Here is an 18,105-nt window from a genome sequence, read left to right as displayed (position 1 = left end):
TGTCTGTTCCTTTGTGAATTTTGTGGAGAGGCTCTGAGTGTAACTTTACTCTGCCTCCATATTTTGTGCCCAATTTCATAAAATCTGCTGTTGGATAACAGTGGTTAGCAGTGCTGACTCACAGCATCAAAAATCTGGGTTCAATTCCAGGCTTGGGTCGCTGTTTGTGTTGAGTTTGGACCTTATCTCCGTGTCTGCGTGGGTTTCCTCCAGATGTTCCACTTTCCTCTCACACTCCAAAAGATGTGCTGGATCATAAAACAAAAACTCATTCAGTGTGTGTGCACATTTAAAAAAAAATTGTTGAACCTGCAGTTTAAATGGTAACTTATTCCCCTGAATCATGGCTAATTTTATTCTTTATTTCCTTCCTGACAGTGAACATAATCACAATTGTGACGTTGATGAGCAGAAACTGTGGTTTGTCCAAATGTGTCACTCGTTACCTGGTGGCCATGTCAGCGGGAGATTTGCTCGTCATTATCCTTGACCTGATATTGAGACACATTCCCATTGTTTATTGGGAACACTTTTATTTCCTGCTGTCGTTTCCTGTGTGTAACATCCACGCCATCCTGCTTTATGCAGCCACTGACTGTTCTGTCTGGTTCACCGTCACTTTCACCTTTGATCGATTTGTGGCCATTTGCTGCCCCAAGCTGAAAAGTAAATATTGCACTGAGAAATCAGCGGCTGTGGTTCTGGGAACAGTGACGGTGCTGAGCTGTTTAAAGAACATTTCCTGGTATTTTATGTTATTAAATCGATATCAGCTGGTGAACAATCCCTGGTTTTGTGTTTTCTCATGGGAAGCTGCAGAATCTCCGGTCTGGGGAACAATCGAGTTCCTCCACAACATTCTAACCCCGTGTGTCCCGTTCGTCCTGATTCTGCTGCTCAATGCTCTCACTGTCAGACACATTTTAGTGAGCAGCAGGGCCCGCAGGAGACTCCGGGCTCACAGCAGTGGGGAGAACCCTAGTGACCCAGAGATGGAGAGTCGAAGAAAATCCATCATTTTACTGTTTGTTATCTCAGCCAATTTCATCATCTTATGGTCGACATTAATGGTTTATACTATATGGATTCGGATGTATAATTTGGGCTATCAATCAGTAAGGTTAGATCTTTTTGTTATGGAATTGGGCTTCATGCTGCAACTCACAAGTTGCTGCACAAATACTGCCATTTACGCTGTGACACAGACTCACTTCAGACAGCAGTTAAAAGATCTCCTGAAATACCCCCTTACTGCAATTCTTCAACTCAATAAACCCTGACAGGAAACTGCAACCACAAGTCCCATGACTGTTTCTGTTGGGCATTCATATTGTAAACAACAAAACACCCTCGCAGAAGCAGAAATAGTTACAGGTAGAGAGAGAGGGGACAGTGTTAGCAACAGTGAGAGTGATAGAGAGAGAGATTGGCTGAGAGAGGGAAAAACACAAAGACATGGAGAACAACAGAGTTTGAAAGAGTTTCTAACAGGTACAGAGAAAGAAACGGACAGAGAGAGAAAGAACACAGACAGAGAGAGACTCTCGCAGAGTGAGAGAGACAGGGATAGAGAGTGGAGAAAATGGTGAAGGTGATATAGAGGGAAGGAGAAATGGAGACAGAAGAAGACAAACTGGAGGTTGAACTAAAAGAGGGACAGGAAGGGAAAATGGGAGGCAAAAAGTGAGGCAAAGGGAAACAGCCAGAGACAGAGAGAAACAGATATAGAGACAGAGAGTGGGAGTGAATGGGAAAGACTGAGACTGAATGAGTAAAATGGAAACAACAAGAGCAAAAGACGGAGCGAGTGAGAGAGAGAGGGAGGGAGGGAGAAACACAGAAAGTGGCAGAGAGACATATTAAAAGGCTTTACAGATTGCCATCAGGTGGAGTTATTGCAATATGAGCTCCCTGATTGAGGCAGTTAATGCTGTCCACTCCAGGAGCTCTGCAGATGTATGTAATATGGAGTGTCTTGGTTACCAGAACTCAGGGTGTGTACACTCAGGATGTGGACAGGTGGTTTTGTCACTCGACTATTAATACAGAAACTCAGCTAATGTATTGGGCACCCGGGTTCCAATCTCGTCACAGCAGATGGTGGAATTTGAATAAATAGATCTGCAGTTTAGAATCCGCTGGTGACCATAAAAACATTGTTGATTGTCGGAAAGCCCCAACTGGTTCACCGATGTCCCAGGATTTGAAATCTGTTGTCCTTCCGTGGTCAGGCCTAACTGTGACTCCAGGGCCACAACAACGTGGTTGACACTTAATTGTCCTCTGAACACGGGTAACTAGGAGGCCGAGTCGCGAAGGCAGATACCTTGAGCTGGTTACAATTAACAGACACTGGTCGCATCCCCAATGGAAGAGACAGGAATCATGAACTTTTTCAAAATTCTCCCAGTGGCAGCCAATAATATTCGGCTGTGGAGGCAAACTTACCCAGTCCTGAATAAACTGAAGAAGTAAGAGCTGATGGGGGTAACCAAAAGCCTGTTACAGACAGAATTGCACCCATATTGGAGTGGCAGAGACCAGCTGACTGTGGAAGATGGCATACTCCTACGGGGTTCAAGAGTGTCATCCTGAGACACCATCCCAACCTGGCCGAACTTTACCATGACCACCCAGGAGTGGCAAACTGACGATCCTCCAAAATGCCACGTCTGGTGGCCAGGTATGGATACAGATATTTGCTTGTGTGTCAGTGTTGGCAATATCAACAAGGGCAGAACTGTCACCAGTCACTATTCTTTACACTTGGGTTGGCCGTAGACGTGACTGCACATGGACAGTGCCGGACCGTTCATGGGGTCTGTGTTCCTGATATTGGTAGATGCTCATTCAAAATGGATGGTCAAACACAGGATGAGTTAATCAAACACAAGGAGAAGAGTGGAGAAAGTTCACACCGCTTTCTTGTCACCAGGCATTCTGCAGGTGTTGAATTCTAAAAATGGACCACCCTCCATCAGTCAGGAATTTGTGCATTGCATGAAGTTGAGCAATATTTGATGTGTTGCTGTACAGGGTACTGGTGAGGCCGCAACTGGAGCACTGTGTGCAGTTTTGGTCGGCATATTTGTGGAAGGATATTTTGGCCTTGGAGGGAGTGCAGAGAATGTTCACTGGGCTGATACGAGAGATGAGGGGGTTAGCCTATGACGAGAGATTGAATCGACTAGGTCTGTACTCGTTGGAGTTTAGAAGGTTGAGGGGGGATCTCATAGAGACATATAAGATAATGAAGGGGCTAGATAGGGTAGAGGTAGAGAGGTTCTTCCCGCTCAGAAAGGATAGCAGGTCTAGAGGGCACAGCCTCAAAATAAGTGGGGGGAGGGGGAGCGGTTTAGGTCGGAGTTGAGGAGGAACTTCTTCACTCAAAGAGTGATGAGTCTCTGGAATTCTCTGCCCGTTGAAGTGGTGGAGGCTACCTCGCTAAATATATGTTAGTCACGGGTGGATAGATTTCTGATAGACAAGGGAATGAAGGGTTATGGGGAGAAAGCGGGGAAGTGGAACTGAGCCACTTCAGATCAGCCATGATCTTGTCAAATGGCGGGGCAGGCTCGAAGGGCTAGATGGCCAACTCCTGCTCCTATTTCTTATGTTCTTATGCGTTAGGACAGTGCCCACATTACCCATCATCCAATGGTCCGGCAGAAAGAGCGACCCAGCAGTGAAAGCAGATTCAGAAAACCATCCCACCGCCTCCTTGGACACCAAACTATCCAGGTTCATCTTCAATTACAGGACAACATCCCGCCTCCCACCACCACCCCCCCTCTTCAACAACTGGAATAGCCCAAGCAGAGTTGCTCATGGTAAGATCACACAAAGTTAAGTCTGATTCCGAAGGTGGAAGTTGACACCCAGTGCCATTCCCACCAACAGGGAGAGGCACTTAAAGGCAGTTGATAGGTTATTAGTAATGAATCCTGGCAATGAATCCTGGCAACGTGGTTATGAGGCAAGTTCAAGTCTGTTTGCGGAGATACCATCCTATGGAATACTTCAATCATCTACAAGCCATGAAGTCTCAAGCTGTGCCTGAAAAATCTATTCTCAGTACCCTGGGAACTTTGTAAAGAATTCCAGGCACTCCGGCTACTGCTCTCCATCTCCGCCAGTGGGAAGCTCGGAGACTGAAATGGACACAGTGGGTTTAGCCTCTCGACCACATTGTCTCCCGATAAAGGGAAGTTGGGCCACAATGCTCATGGTGGAAGAGGCGAGCTCCTTCTGCTGAACCCCACTCACTTCCGAGGCTGAGCAGGAGGAACCAGACCCAGCATTGAAACTCCAAAAAAGGCTTCCAAATCAGTCAGAACATAAGAACATAAGAACATAAGAAATCGGAGCAGGAGTAGGCCATCTAGCCCTTCGAGCCTGCTCCGCCATTCAATAAGATCATGGCTGATCTGAAGTTCATCAGTTCCACTTTCCTGCTTTCTCCCATAACCCTTAATCACCTTGCCTACCAAAAACCTATCTACCAGTGTCATAAATATATTTAGCGAGGTAGCCTCCACCACTTCAACGGGCAGAGAATTCCAGAGATTCACCACCCTTTGAGTGAAGAAGTTCCTCCTCAACTCTGTTCTAAACCGCACCCCCCCCCCCACTTATCTTGAGGCTGTGCCCTCTAGTCCTACTGTCCTTTCTGAGCGGGAAGAACATCTCCACCTCTATCCTATCTAGCCCCTTCATCATCTTATATGTCTCAATGAGGTCTCCCCTCATTCTTCTAAACTCTAACGAGTACAAGACCAGTCTATTCAGCCTCTCCTCATAGCTCAACCCCCCCAACTCCGGCATCAGCCTAGTAAACCTCCTCTGCACTCCCTCCAAGGCCAAAATATACTTGCGTAAGTGCAGCGACCAAAACTGCACACAGTACTCCAGCTGCAGCCTCACCAGTGCCCTGTACAGTCAGCCCTCGGCGGTCTCTGAGAATTAAGGTTGGAAAGATGCAATGACTTCAAACAGGTTCATAAGTGTGAGGTTACCTCTTTGCAGCAGTAATAGGAAGACAGATTATTATTTGAATGGGTGTAAATTGAGAGAGGTGGCTACTCAGCAAGACCTTGGTGTACACATACATCAGTAACTGAAAGTAAGCACACAAGTAGGACAGGCAGTAATGAAGGCCAATGGTATGCTGGTCTTCAAAGGGAGAAGATTTAAGTACGGGAATAGAGGTGTGTGACTGCAGGTGTACAGGGCATTGCTGAGGCCACACTTTGAGTATTGTGTACAATTTTGGTGTCCTTATCTGAGAAAGGATGTTCTTGTACAGAGGGAGTGCAGCGACTGTTTCCCAGACCGATTCCTGGGATAACAATCTGTGATGTAAAGAGAGACTGAATCGATGAGGGCAATATTCATTGGAGTTTATTAGGGTGAAACATAAAATATTGGATCAGGTTTAGACAGGGGAGATTCAGAAAGAATGTCCCTGAGGCTCAGGAAGTTGAGGAGTAAGGTTCATGGTTTGAGGATAAACATCAACATTTTGGAACAGAGATGAAGAGAATTTTCTCCACACGAAACATCGTCGTACGTCAGTACCACAGAAAGTGGCTGAGGCTAAAACCTTTAGTGATTTCAGGAAGAAATGATGTATAACTCCTGGGGCTAAAGTGATCACGTGATATGGGAGGAAGGGATGGTCAGGATATTGAAGTTGATGATCAGCTATGATCAAACTGAATGGCGGAGCAGGCTCGAAAGCCTGAATGGCCCACTCCTGCTTTTACCATATTTCAATGTTTCTATCATTGTGAAGCTGAGTCTGTGCGTGGTCTCCGTCCAAGCCTTGTTTAACTCTGAGCCTCGTATTCATCTGAACCTTGTCTGAATCTGAACCGCGTCTCTGTCTGAACATGGTGTGGGCCCTCTCGACATGAATGCCAGCATTTCATTTGCCTTTCTAACTGCCGAGAGAACCTTCAGGTTAACCTTTAGAGAATCCTGAACAAGGACTTCCAAATTCCTTTGTGCATCTGATTGTCTAAGTATTTCCCCATTTGGAAAATAGTCTATGCCTCTATTCCTCCTTCCAAAGAGCATAATCTCATACTTTTCCTCATTGTGTTCCATCTGCCACCTCTGTGCCCACTCTCTAACCTGTCCAAGTCCTTCTGCAGCCCTCCAACCCCGAGTTCCTCAATACTCCCTGTCTCTCTACATATATTTGTATCACCTGCAAACTTAGCAACTGTACCTTCATTTCATGCTTCCAAATCATTGATGTATGTTTTGAAAAGTTGTCTTCCGAGCACCGACCCCTGAGTCACACCACTAGTCACTGGCTGCCATCCTGAAAACAGATCCCTTCATCCCCACTCTCTGCCTTCTGTCAGTCAGCCAATTCTCCATCCAGGATCTTGCTCTCAACACCATTGGCACTTAACTTATTTAACTGTGAACTGAGCAGTGCCTTATCAATGACCTTCTGGAAATCGAAATAAATCCCTATCTAACTTCCTTGTTTGCTCCTCAGAGAACTCTAACTGATTTGTCAGTCATGTTCTCCCCTTGGCAAAGCTGAACTGACTCAGACATAATTAAACATGCACTTCTGCGACCTTATATTTAATAACAAATTGTAATATCTTGCCAATGACCAAAGTCAGGCTAACTGGCCGAAAATTTCTAATCTTCTGACTCCCTCCCTTCTTAAACAACGTTGTTGCATGAGCTACTTTACGGTCTTATGGTACTGTCCCTGTGTCAGTGATCCCTGAAAGATCACCACCAATGCCTCCACAATTTCTTCAGTTATCTCCTTTAGAACACTGCGATGTAGTCCATTTGTTCCAGATGATTTATCCACCTTCTGACCTTCCAATTTTCCCAGAACTCCTTCGTGATGGTCACTACCTGTGCCCCCGACTCTCCCGGAGCTCTGGAATCCCATTGGTGTCTCCAACCGTGAAGACTGATGCAAAGTTACCATTCTGTTCCTCTATCATTTCTTCGGTTCCCATTTTTACTTCTCCAGCCTCATTTTCGAGTGGTCCAATGCCTCTCTTACATTTTATATATTGAAAAAAAAACTCTTCCTGTCTTCTTTTATATTTCTAGCCAGTTTAGACTCATATTTCATCTCCCCCTTCCCCCCCAACCCCATTCCTTTGTTTAGTTGTCTTCTGCTTGCTTTTAAATGCTTCCCAATCCTTTGGCTTCCCACTAATCCTGGCCACTTGGTAAGCTTTCTCTTTTGCCTTGATGCTGTCCTTGACTCCCCTCTTCAGCCATGGATGCCTCATCCTCCCTGTGATATGTTCCCTCCTGCCAGGGATGAATTTCTCTTGTGCCTCCTGAATTTCTGTTGTGCCTCTAAACACTCCTGTCATTTCTGTCCCACTGTCTTCCCTGCTAGGCTCCCGTTCCAATCAACTCTGGCCAGCTCGTCCCTCATGTATTTGTAATTACCTTTATTTAATTCTAATACCGTTACATCTGACTCCAGCTTTTCCCTCTCAAACTGCAGGGTCAATTCTATCAAACTGTGGTCACTGCTCCTGAAAGGTTCCTTCACCTTAAGTTCCCTAATCAAGTCTGCCTCATTACGCATCACCAAATCCAGAACTGGCTATTCCCTCGGAGACTATGTCACAAGTTGCTCAAAGAAAAACAAATCTGAGTAATTCCACAAATTTTCCACCTACCTGATTTTCCCAGCCCACCAACATAATGAAGTCCCCATGATTATTGTAATATCGCCTTTTATGTGTTCTTTTTTAACCTCCTGATTCATTTTGTGCCCACAACCAGACTGCTGTTATGAAGTTCGTACCTAACTCTTATCAGGGTCTTTTTTATCTTTGTGATTCCTCATCTCCACCTTCACAGATTCAATCTCTTCTGGTCATATATCACTTCTTGCGATCGATTTCACTTCATTCCTTAATCACAATGCAATACTGTCCTCTTTGCCCATCTGCCTGTCCTTTCGATAGGGCATGTACCCTTGGATATTTAGATCCCAGCCCTGATCCCCTTGCAGACACGTCTCTGTGATGCCCATAACATCGTACCGTCTAATTTCATTAAGTGCAACTCGGTCATTTACCTTGTTGAGTCCACTGCACGCATTTGGTGCAACACACTCAGTCCTACATTCACCACCTCCCTTCTCATACTTGTCAACTTGTTTTGCTCCTGTCAAAGGTTAGATTTGTGCCAGCTTCTATACTCTCTGTTCTATTATGTGGGAGGCCAGGGAAGCCTGGTATCAACAGCTCCTCCATTCATGGAGGGGACAAGGATCTCAACATTGGTTACTAACAACAGGCAGGAAGAGGATCAGACATTGGGGGGGTGGGGGGGGGGGGGATGGGTGGCAGTGGTTCCTCGACGCCTCACTCGCCAGAGAGGATTTTAAAACTGACTCCAGTCTCCAGGTATCAACTCCCAAGTGATTGTCTCTCCCCCGATCAGATCTATGTGAGATGGACGTAAGGAACAGGAATGAACTGTGGGCTGCAATATATTGTAAATATGCTGTGGCTTCTGCACCAAGCCACAAGTCCCCAGGGCCGGATGGAATGCATCCAAGGGCTCTGAAAGGAATGGCAGAGGTGATAGCGGATGCCTTGATGATTATTTTCCAAACCTCGCTAGATTCCGGGGAAGTGCCGGAAGATTGGAAAATGGCTAATGTTACTCCATTGTTTAGAAAGGGTAGCAGGCAAAAGGCAGGGAATTATAGGCCGGTTAGTTTAACGTCTGTTGTAGGTAAAATGCTTGAATCCGTAATTAAGGAGAAAATAGCGAGGCATCTTGAGGAGAATTGTTTGATACAGCAGACTCAGCATGGTTTCGTTAAGGGAAGTCGTGTCTGAACAATTTATTGCAATTCTATGAGGATGGGTCTAGTGCGGTGGATAGAGGGGAACCGGTGGATGTGGTGTTTCTTGATTTTCAGAAGGCGTTTGACAAGGTGCCGCACAAGAGGTTGTTACAGAAGGTCAGGGGGCATGGAGTTGGGGGTAGGGTGTTAGCATGGATAGGGGATTCGCTGTCAAATAGGAGGCAGAGAGTTGGTGTCAATGGGTGCTATTCGGATTGGCAGTTGGTGGCTAGTGGACTGCCCCAAGGATCGGTGCTGAGGCCTCAGCTATTTACCATTTATATAGATGATCTGGAGGAGGGAACCGAGTGTAAGGTGTCAAAAGTTGCTGATGATACAAAGATTGGTGGAACGGCAAATTGTGCGGAGGGTGTGGAAAGTCTGCAGAGGAACCTAGATAGGCTGGGTGAATGGGCGAGGAACTGGCAAATGGAATTTAATGTTGGCAAGTGTGAGGTTCTCCACTTTGGTAGGAATAATGGTAGGAAGGACTACTACTTACATGGCGAAAAGCTGCAGCATGCTACGGTGCAGAGGGACCTTGGGGTCCTTTTGCATGAGTTGCAAAAACCCAGCCTGCAGGTGCAGCAGGTGGTCAGGAAGGCAAATGGGATGCTGGCCTCCATAGCGAGGGGGATTGAATATAAAAGTAGGGAGGTCTTGCTGCTACTGTACAGGGCACTGGTGAGGCCGCAGCTGGAGTACTGTGTGCAGTTTTGGTCGCCGCACTTATGCAAGGATATTTTGGCCTTGGAGGGAATGCAGAGGAGGTTAACTAGGCTGATACTGGAGTTGAGGGGGTTGAGCTATGAGGAGAGGCTGAATAAACTAGGCTTGTACTCGTTAGAGTTTAGAAGGATGAGGGGAGATCTCATTGAGATGTACAAGATGATGAATGGGATGGATAGGATAGAGGTGGAGAGGCTCTTCCCGCTCAGAAAGGACAGTAGGACTAGAGGGCACAGCCTCAAGATAAGTGTGGGAGTGGCGGGGGGGGGGGGGGGGGGGGGAGCAGTTTAGAACGGTGTTGAGAAGGAACTTCTTCACTCAAAGGGTGGTGAATCTCTGGAATTCTCTGCCCATTGAAGTGTGGAGGATACCTTGCTAAATATATTTAAGACGTGGGTAGATAGGTTTTTGGTTGGCAAGGGGATTCAGGGTTATGGGGAGAAGGCGGGGAAGTGGAACTGAGCCACTTCAGATCCACCATGATCTTATTGAACGGCGGGGCAGGCTCGAAGGGCTAGATGGCCTACTCCTGCTCCTATTTCTTATGTTCTTTCTTATTTCTTATGTATGAAGTGAATAGACAAAAATGTACAATTGTTTGCAAATATATTGGAAGTGGGGGTTTGTTATTTACAGGGGAGGATTGTTATATATATGCTGGGGCATTCCTTTCAGAGAACAGTCCATGTGATCTCAGGACTGGGGTGAGCTGTTGGATCCTCCCAGATTGGGCAGTCAATATTTGGAGAGTTGTGTGAACAGACGGAGTGAAGAGTTGTGTGAACAGACGGAGTGAAGAGTTGTGTTCCCTGACAACTGACTGTGGAGTCGATATTGAAGAGAATCCTCAGCACCACAGGGCATAAACAAACGGTCCCAGTTCCAGTGCTGCATAACTCCACCTGTGGCTTGAATCCTCTTTGTGCCCCTCTCACACTCTCCTCCAGGTGCTGAGTGTCTGTCCCAGTTTCCCCCTCTCACACTCTCCTCCAGGTGCTGAGTGTCTGTCCCAGTTCCCCCCTCTCACACTCTCCTCCAGGAGCTGAGTGTCTGTCCCAGTTTCCCCCTCTCACACTCTCCTCCAGGTGCTGAGTGTCTGTCCCAGTCTCCCCCTCTCACACTCTCCTCCAAGTGCTGAGTGTCTGTCCCAGTTTCCCCCTCTCACACTCTCCTCCAGGTGCTGAGTGTCTGTCCCAGTCTCCCCCTCTCACACTCTCCTCCAGGTGCTGACTGTCTGTCCCAGTTTCCCCCTCTCACACTCTCCTCCAGGTGCTGAGTGTCTGTCCCAGTGTCCCCCTCTCACACTCTCCTCCAGGTGCTGACTGTCTGTCCCAGTTTCCCCCTCTCACACTCTCCTCCAGGTGCTGACTGTCTGTCCCAGTTTCCCCCTCTCACACTCTCCTCCAGGTGCTGAGTGTCTGTCCCAGTTTCCCCCTCTCACACTCTCCTCCAGGTGCTGACTGTCTGTCCCAGTTTCCCCCTCTCACACTCTCCTCCAGGTGCTGAGTGTCTGTCCCAGTTTCCCCCTCTCACACTCTCCTCCAGGTGCTGAGCGTCTGTCCCAGTTTCCCCCTCTCACACTCTCCTCCAGGTGCTGAGTGTCTGTCCCAGTGTCCCCTCTCACACTGTCCTCCAGGTGCTGAGTGTCTGTCCCAGTTTCCCCCTCTCACACTCTCCTCCAGGTGCTGAGTGTCTGTCCCAGTTTCCACCTCTCACACTCTCCTCCAGGTGCTGAGTGTCTGTCCCAGTCTCCCCCTCTCACACTCTCCTCCAGGTGCTGAGTGTCTGTCCCAGTCTCCCCCTCTCACACTCTCCTCCAGGTGCTGAGTGTCTGTCCCAGTCTCCCCCTCTCACACTCTGCTCAAGGTGCTTACTGTCTATGCCAGTGTCACACTGACCCCTCCCCCCACCGCCTCACACGCTCCCCGGGGGGCTGACTGTCTGTCTCAGTGTCCCCCTCTCACACTTTCCTCAAGGTGCTAACTCTCTGCCCTGGTGTCCCAGTGATCGCCCCTCTCACACTCTCCTCAAGGTGCTGCTTGTTTCTCTCGGTGTCCCGGTATCCCCCTCTCACAAGGTGCTGCTTTCCTGTCCCAGTGTGCCAGTGTCCCCCTCTCACACTCTCCTCAAGGTGCTCACTGTCAGTCCCACAGTCCCAGTGTCCCCCTCAGACTCACCTCAAGGTGCTCACTGTCAGTCCCACAGTCCCAGTGTCCCCCTCAGACTCACCTCAAGGTGCTCACTGTCAGTCCCACAGTCCCAGTGTCCCCCTCAGACTCACCTCAAGGTTACCCAATTAGCTTCTTCTGTGCTTCAATGAGTTTATGACTGGAAATATATAATGTAGCTGCAGTAATATATTACAGAACTAGAAATTAAGAAGAAATGGAAACGGGGGAGTGTTTTACTCACTGATGTGAGAGAGAGGAGGGAGTTTTAGGTTTTCTGAGGCTCAATCTTCATTCACACAAAGCCCGTGGTTCAATTCGCTGGAGGACCAGAGATTTTCCAGTCCCCCAACTCTCCCATTGGTCAACAACTAAGCTTGCCAGTCACAGAGGGTGGGCACAGACCCACACATGGCCCTTCTTCCTTTGGACATGCGCAGTCCTGGGACAGGGAGGGGGAGGGGGGAGATCGCCGAGCGGCTTCTCACTCTGGGCGGATCCACCAGCCGCATGAGCAGAAACCTTGGCTCGAGGAGGGGAAGGGGAACAATGGGAGGGGTCGGGGGCTCCCGGGATGTGGAGGGGAACAATGAGTGGGGGCAGGGCTCCCAGGAGAGGACGGGCGAGGGGAACAATGGCTGGTGCGGGGCTTCTGGGGGGGCGAGGGGAACAATGGGTGGGGGCGGGGCTCCCAGGAGTGGGGAGGGGGACAATGGGTGGGGGTGGGGCTCCCGGGAGGGGGCAATGGGTGGGGGCAGGGCTCCCATGTCCCATGAGGGATACAATAAGAACATAAGAAATAGGAGCAGGAGTAGGCCATCTAGCCCTTCGAGCCTGCCCCGCCATTCAGTAAGATCATGGCTGATCTGTCATGGCTCAGTTCCACATTCCCGCCCTCTCCCCATAACCCTTAATCTCCTTGCCGATCAAAAACCTATCAACCCGCGTCTTAAAAATATTTAGCGAGGCAGCCTCCACCACTTCAACGGGCAGAGAATTCCAGAGATTCACCACCCTTTGAGTGAAGAAGTTCCTCCACAACACCGTTCTAAACCGCGCCCCCCACCCCCCCATCTTGAGGCTGTGCCCTCTAGTCCTACTGTCCTTTCTGAGCGGGAAGAGTCTCTCCACCTCTATCCTATCCATCCCATTCATCATCTTATATGTCTCAATGAGATCTCCCCTCATTCTTCTAAACTCTAACGAGTACAAGCCTAGTTTATTCAGCCTCTCCTCATAGTTCAACACCCTCAGCTCCGGTATCAGCCTAGTAAACCTCCTCTGCACTCCCTCCAAGGCCAAAATATCCTTGCGTAAGTGCGGCGACCAAAACTGCACACAGTACTCCAGCTGCGGCCTCACCAGTGCCCTATACAGCTGCAGCAAGACCTCCCTATTTTTATATTCAATCCCCCTCGCTATGAAGGCCAGCATCCCATTTGCCTTCCTGACCACCTGCTGCACCTGCAGGCTGTGTTTTAGTGACTCATGCACAAGGACCCCGAGGTCCCTCTGCACCATCGCATGCTGCAGTTTTTCTCCACGTAAGTAAAAGTCCTTCCTACCATTATTCCTACCAAAGTGGACCACCTCACATTTGCCAACATTAAATTCCATTTGCCAGTTCCTGGCCCATTCGCCCAGCCTATCTAGATCCTTCTGCAGACTCTCCACACTATTTGCCGTTCCACCAATCTTGGTGTCATCAGCAAATTTCGACACCATACACTTGGTTCCCTCCTCCAGATCATCTATACAAGATGATCAAAGGATTGGATAGAGTGGATAGTGACAGCCTTTTACCTCAGGTGGTGGTGGCTAACGCAAGGGGACATAGCTTTAAATTAAGGGGTGATAATTATAGGACGGATGTCAGAGGTAGGTTCTTTACTCAGAGGGTAGTAAGGTCGTGGAATGCCCTGCCTGCAGCAGTTGTGGACTCGCCAACTTTAAGGACGTTGAAATGGTCAGTGGATAGACATATGAATAACATTGGAATAGTTTAGGTTAGAGGGTCATTCGATTGGTTCCACTGGTCGGCGCAACATCGAGGGCCGAAGGGACTGTACTGCGCTGTAACGTTCTATGTTCTATGTCTGCGTGCTGGAGTTCCCCACCCCCTGACCTTGACCTGACAATTACGAAGGGGTTCAATAATCCAGTAGTGATTTCTAGGGCAGCACAGTGGGTTAGCACTGCTGCCTCATAGCACAGGGACCCAGGTTTGATTCCTGGCTTGGGTCACTGTTGTGTGGAGGTTGCATGTTCTTCCCGTGTCTGCGTGGGTTTCCTCCAGGAGCTCCAGTTTCCTCCCACAGTCCAATAAGATGTGCTGGTTAGGTGCATTAGCCGTGCTAAATTCTCCCTCAGTGTACCCGACCAGTGGCCGGAGTGGGAGGACAAGGGGATTTTCATAACAACTTCACTGCAGTGTTAACGTAAGCCTACTTGTGACTAATAAATAAGCTGTAACAGGAGAAAGTTCTTTATCCAGCGAGTGGTGAGAATGACAGACACATAACCACAGCGAGTGACTGAGGTGAACAGCATGAATACACTGAAGGGGAAGCTAGATACATACATGAGGGAGGAAGGAATAGAAGGATATGCTGATGGGGGGAGATGAAGAGAGGTGGATGGAGGATCATGTGGAACATAAACACTGACACAGACTGACTGAGCCAACTGGCCTGGCCCTGGGCTGTAGACTTAAAGGAATAGAGACAAATGTATTTATTTTAGATCTACCTGTAGTGGTAGGAAAAATAAGATTTACTATCCAGGATTAAATAAATGTCCTTCATCAGCTTTTGTGGATCATTTCAGTGGAAATGTGCTCTCCCAGCCTCAAAGAACATCAGTCCACTTGGAGCAAAGTTGTGAGACTGGCACATTGTGAATTCTCACTATATATAAGGCACCTCAGTCTAGTCTACACATTGTAGTAAACTAAAATCAAGGGTCTCATACGAAGAATTCTATACTGCCCCCCCATTGCCAAGGGGCAAAAAACATTAGTGGATGTCATATATGGAGCTCCAAACTGTAGTGGTGATGTTGGGAATGGCATTAAACACAAAATTAGAGATGCATGTGATAAGGGAGTATTGGTGATCATGGATGATTTTAATTCGCACATAGATTGAGCAAATCAAATTAGCCACAATGCCGTAGAAGAGAATTCCTGGAATGTATACAGGATGGTTTAATTGACCAATATCTGGAGGAACCAACTGGAGAGCAGGCCAGCTTAGACTGGGTACTATGTAATGAGAAGGGAATCATTGCCAATCTAGCTGTATGAGACCTCTTGGGGATGAGCGACTGTAACATGATAGATTTTTTAAAATCAAACTGGAGTATGAGAGAGTTGATTCAGAGATGAGGGTGCTAAATCTTAAGAAAACTATGAGGATACGAGACATGAGTTGGCCTTGATAGATTGGGGAGAGTTACTTAAAGAGATGAAAGTGGATAGGTGGCACAGGGAGCAATCCTGTGATTACAACCCAAGAGGTCCTGCTTTTTAACTTTCTACCTAACTCCCTTAACTTCTGTTGCAGGACATCGTCACTCTTCCTACCTTTGTACCAATATGTACCATGGCCACTGGTTGTTCACCCTCTCGCTTCAGAATGCTTACTGCCCTTTTAGAGACTTCCTGGACCCTGACACCAGGGAGGCAACACAACATCCTGAAGTCTCTTTCATGCCCACAGAAGCACCTATCTGCACCCCTAACTATAGAGCCCCTTATAACTATTGCTCTAGTGCTCTTTGTACCTCCCTGCTTAATAACAAAGCCAGCCGTGGTGCCAGTGCTCTGGTTGCTGTATTTATCCCCCGATAGGCTATAACCCCCCAACAGTACCCAAAACAGTGTACTTGTTAGAGAAGATGACCACAGGGGGTTCCTGTACTGACTGCCTGTCCCTTCTAGCAGTCACCCATCTACCTGCCTGCACCTTGGTTGTGGCCAAGTTTCTAAAGCTCCTATCTATGACACTTTCCGCCATCTTCATTCTGCTAAGTGCATCCAACTGTTGCTCCAACCTATCCATTCTGGCCGTAAGGAGCTGCAAGTGGGTGCATTTCCTGTAGATGTAGTCATCCGAGACCCTGGAAGCATCACAGATCTCCCACATCTCACAAGTGCAGCACTTAACCCCACTGGCTGACATTTTGAGCACCAATTAAATTATTTAAGAAAATTTATAAAACTCTTACCTTCACTTTTATCTTCTCACATTGTCTTTTTTTTAGATAAATTGGGGTTGTTCTCCTTGGAGCAAAGTAGATTGATAGAGGTGTACAAAGGTGCATGGTGGTGTCGAAGTTTACATGCTCTTTGTACACATGTACAAGCTTTATGGGTCATCCAGTCTCGAAATGTTGGTTCTATTTTCTCTGAAGTGGAGATGGCGGTGTTGGACTGGGGTAAACACAGTAAGAAGTCTCACTGCACCAGATTAAAGTCCAATGGGTTTACTTGGTAGCAAAATCCACTAGCTTTCTGTGTGCTGCTCCTTCGTCAGGTGAGTGGGAGTTCTGTTCACAAACAAGGCATAGAAAGACACAAACTCAATTCACAAAATAATGGTTGGAATGCAATTTTTTACAGGTAATTCAGTCTTAAAGGTACAGACAATGTGAGTGGAGAGAGCGTTCTATTCTCTCTCCACAGATACTGTCAGATCTGCTGAGATTTTCCAGCATTTTCTGTTTTTATTTCCCTTTATTTTTCCTTCTCTGTCACCGCTCTGCCTCATCAATGAGACATTGGGACTCAGAGGGTTGATGCAGTTTGATGGACAAGTTGTCTCCATTCTGAACAATGGGGAACAAGCTCCTCCCACTCAATGACATCATTGCCCTCTACAAACACGGCGGCCTCACGTGCGCACCGCTGCATGTTGCCCCCAATAAAGATGGCGAACGGTAACCCGGAGCGAACCTGAGGAGCTGCGGCCCTGCTCGGAACAAACTGAGTCCGGGAAGCTCTCTTCCGCGGTTTGCTGCTTACACAACATGCTTACGCAGCGTTTTCACCCACCTGGGCGATCCATTGCTCTCTCCGTACCGTCAATCACCTCGAACAGATTTCCCAGCCCAAAACAAAAACCGTTTTCCATCGCCATTACTCACATTGCGCATGCTCCAGTCAAAGCTGGGCCCGCCCCTCTTTCGCTCCGATTGGTTGGAGGACCGAGCTCTCCGATCAGTCCTCCAGCACCGCCCCCTGTTCCCAATGGTCCAAGGCGCTGTCAATCAGCCCAGTATTGTGACGATAACTTGCTGCTTGTCCAATAATAACACAGTCTCTGTGTAACAATGACCCACGCACAGGCTCCAGTCCAATCAGAGTGGAGATGGAGCACAGAGAAAACCCAGCAAAACACTGACTGACTCTGAGTGTAACATAAACAGTGTTTGTTCACATAATAAGAGTCACATTGCAGTATGTTAGTGAACACAACATTAGATCCAATGCAATGATAATACAGTCAGTATCCAGTGCACCATAACCAAAGTTTAGGTTTCATTTGATAGTGTGACTGAGACACGGTCTATTGATATAATGTATTTAAATTCCAGTGTGTGTGACTCTGCCACTGTCAGTATCAGACAATAACCTGTCTGTTATTCCAATTCTGGTGTATTTTACAACGTCGATGGTAGTCATGACATAGAGATGCTGGCGTTGAACTGGGGTAAACACAGTAAGAAGTCTCACAACACCAGGTTGAAGTTCAACCAGTTTATTTGATAGTAATCCCACAAGCTTTACTATCAAATAAGCTGGTTGAACTTAAACCTGGTGTGGTGAGACTTCTTACTGTATTTTACAACTGCAGCTCCTGGGGCTGACTGGCGTCTGGTATAATATTAATCATAAAGGTCGGTTTCAGTGTCTCTGAGGTCATTTGAACTGCAGGTAATCTGACCTTAAGGGAGACAAGAGGCCCAACAAACATGCGATTATAATAGGAGGACAAGATGTAAGGGAGCAATGATATTTTAAAGTGTCTGTGTTATGGTGAGTGTCACTAGGAAGTGAGTGATAAAATAGAAGTGGAAACATCATAACAGAGACACATGTGACTGACTCAGCCTGACTGAGAGCTGTTATATTCGGCGCGAGAATAATGAGGGCATGAGGATCTCCTGAGATTTCCGATATCTGAGGTATATCTGTTAGAGGAACTGAAAATAATCAGTTCCTTCTCATGGTTATCTGCAGTTCTCAAGTTACACAGACACATAGGAAACAGATCTGACAGCTCATCAAACCCAATGGTTTAATCTTCTGTTTCAGATACATTGTGACTGAAAAGATCAAAT

At 47.5% G+C, this 18,105-nt stretch overlaps 1 long non-coding RNA gene across 1 annotated transcript; it reads right to left on the bottom strand.

The window, feature by feature from the left end:
- Nucleotides 1-406: 406 nt before the first annotated feature.
- On the bottom strand, nt 407-16,900 carry LOC145362556 (uncharacterized). The gene is made up of 3 exons (XR_013890005.1): nt 16,817-16,900; nt 15,991-16,311; nt 407-659 (listed from the first exon to the last, which is right to left on the bottom strand). It is a non-coding gene; the product is annotated as an uncharacterized LOC145362556 (long non-coding RNA).
- Nucleotides 16,901-18,105: the final 1,205 nt, after the last annotated feature.

The sequence above is a fragment of the Carcharhinus amblyrhynchos genome, unplaced genomic scaffold (assembly GCF_965287045.1).
Source record: "Carcharhinus amblyrhynchos unplaced genomic scaffold, sCarAmb.v2.hapA scaffold_38, whole genome shotgun sequence".
In the NCBI taxonomy this organism is placed as follows: domain Eukaryota; kingdom Metazoa; phylum Chordata; class Chondrichthyes; order Carcharhiniformes; family Carcharhinidae; genus Carcharhinus; species Carcharhinus amblyrhynchos.
This window is presented reverse-complemented; position numbering and strand designations above follow the sequence as displayed.